At 38.9% G+C, this 9707-nt stretch overlaps 1 non-coding gene and 1 pseudogene across 1 annotated transcript; both read left to right on the forward strand.

The window, feature by feature from the left end:
- On the forward strand, positions 1 to 3302 carry LOC140522675 (protein FAM136A pseudogene; annotated as a pseudogene).
- A 104-nt stretch (positions 3303 to 3406) lies between these two features.
- Positions 3407 to 3478, forward strand: TRNAA-CGC (transfer RNA alanine (anticodon CGC)). The gene has a single exon. It is a non-coding gene; the product is annotated as a tRNA-Ala (tRNA).
- Positions 3479 to 9707: the final 6229 nt, after the last annotated feature.

Consider the following 9707-nt stretch of genomic DNA (forward strand, 5'->3'; position numbering starts at 1 on the left):
ATGGCAGAGTTGCAACAGCTGCTGGTGCAGGAGGAGGTGAACAGGCTGGAGCAGGAGAATATCTGCAAGATGCAGGATACCATGTTCTAGTGCAGTGCCAGCTGCTGTTTGAAAATATCCAGGCCTCCATGCAGCAAGTTCATCAGTACATTGAATGCTGTCATGCTCCCTTGGCCCAGGCCCAGGCTCTTGTGACCAGGCGATCCTGGCTCAATGTACCATATACTACAATGACAAAGCTAGAGTCCTGTGTAACCAAATGTGTTGATGATCACATGCACCTCATCCCCACCATGACTAAGAAGATGAAGGATTCCCTGGCATCTATTGAGTCATTGTCAGTAGTGATCTGGGGTGGGAGAATGGGTCTTCTTGTAAAACTTTTACCTTTCAGTGAAAATTTAAGAATGAAGAAATTGAGACTGGTTGCAAATATAAATCTTAAATACCTTTATGGGAATTTCACATCTGACTCTGGACTCTGTTGGTTCCATTATGTTTTAGCCCATAGGTGAAGAAATGGAAGAAATTGGTACTCAGATCTGTATTGAAGGTAGCTTGGAGAGCTAATAGTACCCAGGCCCAACCCTTCAGTGAAGGTGACCCCTATTCTGTCTGTTGGAGCCCTTAATGGCTTTCAGCTGGTTCAAAGGTATTTCATTTCTAGAAGCTGAAATAAACCTTTGCATTTATAGGTATTAGCAGCTTTCTTCCCTAACCCACCTCCCATCTGATATGAATCCCTGAGATAGTTGTCCACTTTTGTTTGATGCCAACTTCACATCCACCTAATTGAACCATTTCCCATAGATCAGAAAGCAGTTACCATGAGTTCACTACTGACTGGAAAAGAGAAACACAGTTGTGCTTTTCTCCCCAGTGCAAGAACTGGCATTCAGAGGGCAGTCTGGGGAGAGTGTTACTTGGATTAGAGCACTGAGCAACTGACTGCAGTGATGTAGCCTGAGTCCCATGGACCCCATGGTGAGAGGAGCCTGCCAAATGAGTGGAACAGGAAGGGTGGAGCAGAAAGTAAGAGTGAGGCAGACCTGGGAGAGACTGGGCACAGCTGAGGCAGAGTAGCTAGTGTGAGACAGGGAGGAATTTTGCCTAGGGGAGCTTATCTGTGGAGAGGCCTAACAGAAGGAAGGCTTGGGGATGTCTAGTGCATCCTGGATTGATGATGTGTTACCATGGTGGAATTGGCTTTCTGGTATCTGAATAAATATTTTGGTTTTGCCTTTGAAGAAGAGACATTTATATTTTGTGAATTTACCCTGGAAATATGCATTCATATTCACAGCAGCTGCTACAGGTATTACATTGTTGTTATAGCTTCTAGACAAAAATATCATACCCAGAAAAGCTAAGCATAATTCTGAATGAAAAAAAAGGGATATTTAATGAATGTCAGACTTTCAAGACTTTCTTTTAAAAAAAAAATAGAACTTAATAGAAGATTTGACATACAAGAGCCAAGAGAAACATAAGGTACATACCAAAAACTGATTACAAAGGATTCAATAAGGACAGACTACCTTTTATGTACATAAAATGTAAAACGTATGTCTAAGATTGTCATATGTCTAATGGGTCGTCTGTAAGAAAGATTGGAGTAGACTTGACTTTAAAAAGTAAAACCATTTAGGAATAGCTAAAAAGAGTAATTATTTTATACAAATGAGGTGCAAGAGGAAGAATTGACACAGAGGAATTAGCTGGGGGAGGAGGGTTGGCAGTTCTGGTAACCTACTTTCATCAGGAATGCGTTTAAGAGGCAACGGTACACATATATCTAGAAGAGTATAAAAGTGTTCTAAATTCAGAAGAAATAAAACAGAAGATAGGGAGGGGAGAAAGGATAAGAGGAATCTCTAGAGGGGAGGGTGAGGGAATAGGTTAAAGGTGGGTACGAGGGGTGTTTTGATCAATGTGAATGGGAGGGTAGGGGAGAGATTCTTGGAGGTAAGCTAAGTAATAGGAGGCAGTGGGTAGAAGTAAAGTAGAGGAGTCAGGAGGGATAGGAAATAAGAGATATATGTAGATACAATAAACAAATATCAGGAATAGAATTTGTTAGGGATAGTATATATCTATATATGTACATATATATGTATGTGTGTATGTATGTATCTGTGTCTACATATAAGTATCTTCCCACTTAATGGAGGGGAAAGAAGGGGAAAGGATAAAGTAAAAAGTACACAGCAGAGAACAAAAGAAAACCTACAAGAGGGCAAAGAAAAGATATACCGCTATCAACACAGTGCATAGTGTTTATCATACAGGCTTTCTTGAAATGAAAATTTATTGCTATATATTTTGAATCCTCTCTTATGTTCTGCTGTGCACATGATATGTTTTTTTTTCTTTTCTTGCATCCTATTTAAGTTTCAATATTTAAGTGTATGTTTCTTTTTTCTTTTTTTCTATTCTAGTGTTTGAGTCTAAAATAAAAAACAAAAATAATTCTTCCAGACTGAGCCTCTTTACAACACAGCTACATACAGGGTCTACCTCTGCTTTGAATCTAATAGGAGATTAACTGGATGTTTTAGTTGGAGGAGGCATTATCAATCATCTAGTCTTGTCTTTTCCAAACTAATTGAGCTTTTTTATACTAGAAGCCATAAATGTTGGTACAGGGAATAGAGAGTATGGAATATACTTAGGATAAAGTAAGAGCTTAGATACTTGTTAATAAATGCTATTTTAATGAACAAAGTCTCCCAAAATTCGCCTCTGTCAGAAGAAACCCCATTAGATTTCTCGACCATCCAACCTAACATCTCAAGGTTGAGTTGCCCTACCCACTGTTCTTTGTAGATAAGGATTCAAGTCTGTCTTTTAGGCATGAGCAAAACATTCCCATAGGTTTTGCACTTCTCAGAGAAAGTCGGTTAACTCTTCCTCAGAGAGTGATAACCCTTAGAGACCTGTGGCCAGGACATTCCAGCTCTTTACAGCAAAGAGTCCAGAAGCCTAGGTCTGCGGAGGCTGTCATCAAATATGTTTCCAAACAAGGACCTCTGCCCTAACACCTCCGAATTTCGAGGAGCTCTCCCTCCTGTAATAAGAACTTTATCTCCAGATGTTTTCGAGGAAAGGATGGGAAAAGAGAAAGATTTAGGACAAGCTGCATTGTACTGGAATTTTCCTGAAAAGACGAGAGCCTATAGATCACCTTTGTCCTGCTTCTTTGTTGCAGGGGAAGAGGAAGGTTGAGGGACACTAGGATGACCAGGAAACCCTCTCCACTCCAGAAGCAGTCAAGCCGACCAGCTTTGAAAATTGATGAATGAAGGAAGCAGAACTTTCTCTCCTGGTGAAAACCAAAAAATCTGCAGATGTCATTAAATGTGAATAAGTTCCAGGAAAGCTAACTAGAAAGTATACCTAACGGCTTGGGGATGTAGCTCAGTGGTAGAGCGCATGCTTCGCATGTATGAGGCCCCGGGTTCGATCCCCGGCATCTCCACGTCATCTTTTGCAAGTTCATCGGGGTCCTATGTTAACGTATAAAGACAATGCTATGTAGCCTAGGGCTAACAAACAAGCAAAACGAAACTCAACAGCTCCGCCCCTCCTGTCATTCCAACACCTAACTCCGATATGTGCATGTGTATACACGTACGTGTCTTGGTGTGTTTATATGTACCTGTGCACACATGTGTTTTGGGTTTCTTTCTTTCCTTTCCCTGCCCGCCCCCCGCCCCCTGCACTCTGCTGTTTCCCTCCGTAATGCCATCTTATTAGTCATGCTGTCCCGAGCAAAGAGAACAGATATTGTCCCTTCGACTTCTGATGCACCTTGGGAGTTATGACCCGGCTTCCCAGATGGAAATAATCCGACTACCCAACCCGGAGAAGAGGATCACTGACCGGGGAGGCAGAAGGGTGGATTTCTGAAAAGGAAAGTAATCGAGAAAATGAGCAATAGAAATTGTAGCTTGACCCTCGAAATTTTGGAACTGGTTTATTCAGCTGCTTTGAAACTCTGTGTGTGTGTGTGTGTGTGTGTGTGTGTGTGTGTGTGTGTCCAACGTCTAGACTGGACATTAATGAGAAAATAGAAGATTCCTGACTCTGTTGCTCCAAGAAATTGGCAATGCGGTCAGAATGTGCACCTCTATGTCGTTATTTTTTCCCCCCAGACCCACTTGTAACGTCCACGCAGAATTCACACGCACTGTGAGAGTTCTGAAAATAGCTTGCCGGTGTCGTTTAGACAGAAGGGTCAAATCACTCACATTGAGTCTCAGAGCAAACCTCAAACTTGGCTTCAAAATTCTGTTGCTAGCCTCTATCAGTCAAACTCCTCACCTGCCCCTGACCTGGCTGGATTCAACTATTTTATTGTTTACTTGAGTGTGAGTGTGTGTGTGTGTGTCGAGAGAGGGAGAGAGAGAGAGAGAGAGAGAGAGAGAGAGAGAGAGAGAGAGAGAGAGAGAGAGAGAGAGAGAGAGAGAGAGAGAGAGAGAGAGAGAGAGATACACAGACACAGACACAGACACACAGAGAGAGAGTTTAATTAAACCTTAATTGATGCCTTTCCTTTTATCATCACGATATTTTCTAGTCATTCACCCCTGCCCCACAAAATCACTGAGTCTTCTTGCCTTGAAATAAAGAAAAGCAGAAAAGCAATAAAAACACTCAAGTACATCTGATTGCATCTACTACATTCTGCACTCATCTTCCACTTCTCCAAAGAAAGTAGGAAGATGTACTTTTTAATGAAACTGTAAATCTACTTAAGGTAGTGTGTTTAAAAAAAAAAAAAATTTTTTTAAGTAGTGTCAACATTGCTCTGCTTGTCTGTGTCCCCTTTCTGAACTTATTCTCCCTTCTGTGTATTTTTATGTTTAAGTTTTTCCTCCCCCACATTGTTATCACTATCCTCTATTTCTCTTTTCCAGTTCCTCTTCTCCTTCTCAATAGAAGTCCTCTCTTGAAACAAATATAGTTAAGCAAAACAAATGTTTGTTGTATTGGTTATATCTGGAAACGTATCTTATATTGGAAACTACTTAACCTAGTCTTAAGAAATGAATGGGTTAAAGAACAAGTCATAGAAAATTAAATAATTTTATTAAAGAAAATTGTAATTAAGAGACAACATATTAAAATTTATGGGATGTAGCAGAAGCTACATCTATCAAAGGAAATTTTATATCTGTAAATGCTCATATCAGTTGATCAGTTGGTTGGTTAGTTGTTGTCCTTTGTTCTGGAAGAGGACCAAAATGACATCACCATGATAAAGTGAAGTTTTCGTGTATCTGACTGTGGCTGATCAGACCAATACGAGCTTGTAATACTCTATCACAGAGTGGGCACAGATACTAGGTGTGAATATTTGGGGTGGATATTCCAAATTTGCACATCCTACATTTCCTTTGTGCTGTCTCAATTCTGCTTTGCTCATAGAGCACAGCACCCTTTCTGATGTGGGCACACGATGGTCAGTGGTCCTGTGCCAGTGTCTTCCATGTCACACAGTCAAATCCAAAGTTCTTGAGAGAGACCTTGAGAGTGTCCTTGTATTGCTTCTTCTGACTACCATGTGATCACCTGCCCCATGTGAGTTCTCCATAAAATAGTCTTTTTGGCAAGCATACATTTTACATTTAAACAACATGGCCAGCCCATTAGAGTTGCACTCTCTGAAGCATAGTTAGAATGCTTGGCAGTTCAGCTCAAGCAAGGACTTCAGTGTCTGGTACCTTATCCTACCAGGTGATCCTAGAATCTTCCTAAGACAGTTCAAATGAAAGCGATTCAGTTTCCTGGCATGGTGCTGGCAGACTGTCCATGTTCCACAGGCATACAACAATGAGGTCAGCACAACAGCTCTTTAGACCTTCAGTTTGGTAATCAGTCTAATGCCTCTTCTCTCCCAAATTTTTCTTCAGAGCCTCCCCAACACTGAGCTAGCTCTGGCAATGTGTGTGCCAACCTCATTGTCAATGTATACATTCCTGGAAAGTACACTACCAAGGTAAGTGGACTTATCCACAGCATTCAAAATTTTTCCATTTGTTGTAACCAATGGTTCCACGTATGGATGGTGTGGTGGTGGCTGATAGAGCACCTATGTTTTCTTGGTGTTAATTATTAGGCCAAAATTAGCACAGACAGCAGAGAATTGATCCATACTTTGTTGCATCTCAGCTTCAGAGGCTGCATTGAGTGCCTAATCATCTGTAAACAGAAAATCATGCACCAACGCTCCCTCCACTTTGGTTTTGGCTTGTAGTCTTTTCACATTGAAAAACTTACCACAAGTACAGTAGTTGACTTTGATGACAATGATTTCCTCATTGAAAGCATTTGACAACATGGCTGAAAACATCATGCTAAAAAGCACGGGAGCAAACACACAGCCCTGTTTCACTCCATTGGTGACTAGGAAGGCACGAGAGCATTGTCCACTATCCAAAATCCAGGCAAACATGCCATCATGAAATTGATATACAATGCTGATGAACTTCTCTGAGCAACCAAATTTTGACATAATTTTCCATAAGCCCTCATGACTAACAGTGTCAAAGGCGTCAGATCTATAAATGTTGTGTATGTGTCTGAGGTCAGATTTGAACTCTAAATGCTCATATCAATAAAATAGAGAAAAAATAGACCAATGAATTGGGTGTGCAATTAAAAAAAGGAACAAATTAAAAATCCCCAATTAAACAACAAATTAGAAATCCTAAAAATTAAAGATGAGATTAATAAAACTGAATATAAGAAAACCATTGAGTTAATAAAAAGAACTAGGAGTTGGTGTTATGAAAAAAGCAATAAAAAGATAAACCACTGGCTAATATGATTTGTAAAAAGAAAAAAGAAAATCAAATCATTAGTATCAAAAATGAAAAGAGTGAATATACTGCTAATGGAAATGAAATCAAAACAATTATTAGACATTATTTTACACAATTTAATAGGTATAAGACTTTTAATTTGCATTTCTCTAGTAGTGATTTGTAGCATTTTTATATGGTTTTTGATAAACTATATTTATTCCTTTGAAAACTAATTGCCCATTGAGGTTCTTTGACCAAATAGTTAAAGAATGGTTTATTTGGGAATAGTTCTTGTTCTTTAGGCAGCAAGGTGAGTATTGTCAAGTCTCTAGAAAGATTCCTCTTCCTGAGTTCAAATTTGACCTCAGACTCTTACTAGCTATGTTACCCTGGGCAAGTCAGCCTGTTTGCCTCAGTTCCTCCTTTGTAAAATGAGCTGGAAAAAGAAATGGTAAAGTACTTAAGTATCTTTCCCAAGAAAACCTCAAATCAGGTCAGAAAGTGTCTGAAGAGTCCAACACAAATGAACAATAACAACTTGTTCTTATAAATTTGCACCAATTCCTTTTTTAAATCTTTATCAGAGAAGTTTGTTGCAAAGATTTTTTTCCTAGTTAACTGTTTCTCTTTTCATTGTAACCACACTGATTTTGTTTGTACAATATTTTTCAATTTTATGTAACCAAAATTGTCCATTTTATTTCTTGTGATCATCTCTTTCCATTTGATCAAGAGTTCTTCCCCTACCCATAGTTGTAAAAGGTATTTCCTTCCCTGCTCCTCTAATTTGAGAGAAAAGAGAGAGAGAGAGAGAGAGAGAGAGAGAGAGAGAGAGAGAGAGAGAGAGAGAGAGAGAGAGAGAGAGAGAGAGATCAATTATCCATTTGGGAATATTGTAGTTTATGGTGTGAGATGCTGCTCTACGTCTAATTGCTTCCAGATTACTTTCTGATTTTCCCAGAAATTTTTGTCATATTACCCCAGTCCTTACTCCAGTAATTGGTTTTCTTTGGTTTATGGAACAGACATTAGAGTGGTATCCAGATCAAAGTAGATAAAAGAATACACCAGAGTAAATGACTCTTTCTCTTGATGTTCCTCAGCTCCAGCTCCTGCTTGGTTCCAGAGCAGATGTTTTTCCTCCTCTAAGCTCCATCTGCTCTGGGGACACCACAGTTGCCATCTTAGAGTCCTCCTAGGATCATCTTACCTTTTGGAACTGACAAGATCACCTGGACACTTCCAACTCAAGATATTCAGTCACCTAATATTAAAAAAGCAAACAAAGAAACGATAGCTGTGTGCTTACAGCTGGTAGAACAGACCCCCTTCTCAGAGTAATGTTTTTAAATGCATAAAATAAAACATGTAGGCTTACAAAGGAAACTAAATATTAGCATTGAGCCCTAGAAACTCCCCTGGAAAACTCTGAGACCCCTACCCTGTTCTGACTAGCAATTTCTAATCATCCCCTACCCGCAAAGTAAACTCCTGGGAATATCTGCTGTGGCCAGCTGTTTCTAACTGCTTCTTTTCCTGGAAAGAGATAGCTCCAAGGACACTTCTACAACTCCTCCCTTCCTGTAGTTCAGCAATTCTTTTAACTCCACTGATGACTCTTTCTACAAGCTACAAGCTTAGTCTACAAGTTCCTAAAACTGATACTGTGGTTTTTATGGGAATGTGTTATCTCCCTACAATAAATAATAGGTTAACCAATTCCTTCTATATAACTGCCCCTCCTGAGTGTATATAACTCCTGTTTGTAACTCCCCTCACTAAGTATCCCTGAGTAAGAGTGTGTTGTTCTCGATTACAATTCTTTGACCCTGAATAAATGCCTTACTTTATTTGTTGATTATCTTGCTGGTCTAATTTTTATATAGGCTTGACATTAGTAAAACTAAAGATAATAATAGCTAATACTGATATAAAGCTTTAAGATTTGAAAAGTGCTTTACAAGTTAACTTATTTGACATAATTAGATGTAAATTTTTCCTAAGACTCATTGTAGTCTATCTAAGATCTCTTCCTTCCCATATTAAGAAACCTTAGGTTCTAGGGGTTTGGATTCAGGAGTATAGTGAAAATACCTTTAAAATTGTGAAGTTTTTTTCTCACACTGTAAGATAGAGAATTTGATGTTCAATGCATTAGAGACTAGTCACATTGACTAGCTGCATTAGTTCCTAGAGAATGGTTTCTGTTACTGGTCTTGACAAACTCAGATCACTTTTGTGCTTTATTTATCCACATAATTCACTAGGAAACCTCTGGAAAGTTATGATATTTAGAGAACACAAATGGAAAAAATAAGAAGAAGAATGTTGAACACTTTGTAATTTTAATGACCAAGAAGCCCATTCTTGGAGAAAGTTGAAAAAATACATTTCTCCCCCTTTTTTGCAGAGATGGGAACTATAGATTTGGACATCTGTATACACTCCTTGGATGTGTTAGTTTTGCAGACCTGCTTTTTTTTTCTTTTTTAAATTCTTTGTTGCTAGAAAGATGAGAGGCATGTATTTGGAAGATGATATAAAACAAAATATCTCAATGTTTAATCAAAGTCAAAAGAGAAAACATTATTAACTGAAAATAATAACATGAGGCAGAGGGTAACAACACCAACAACTGTTGATTAGTTGTTATCCTTCGTTTCTGGAAATGGACCAAAATGGCATCACTATGCTAGAGTCAAGTTACAGTGTGTCTGACTGTGGCTGATCAGACCAATACAAGCTCAGAATGTGCTACTACAGGTAGAACACACAGAATATGCAATAAAATATGCAAATATTCTATTCACAAATAGCCCATGTGAACATTTGGGGCGGATTCTCTAATTTTGCGCATCTCCTCTAATTTCTTCTAAGCTAATTCAATTCTGCTTTGCT

Source organism: Notamacropus eugenii, chromosome 2 (genome assembly GCF_028372415.1).
Source record: "Notamacropus eugenii isolate mMacEug1 chromosome 2, mMacEug1.pri_v2, whole genome shotgun sequence".
NCBI lineage: Eukaryota > Metazoa > Chordata > Mammalia > Diprotodontia > Macropodidae > Notamacropus > Notamacropus eugenii.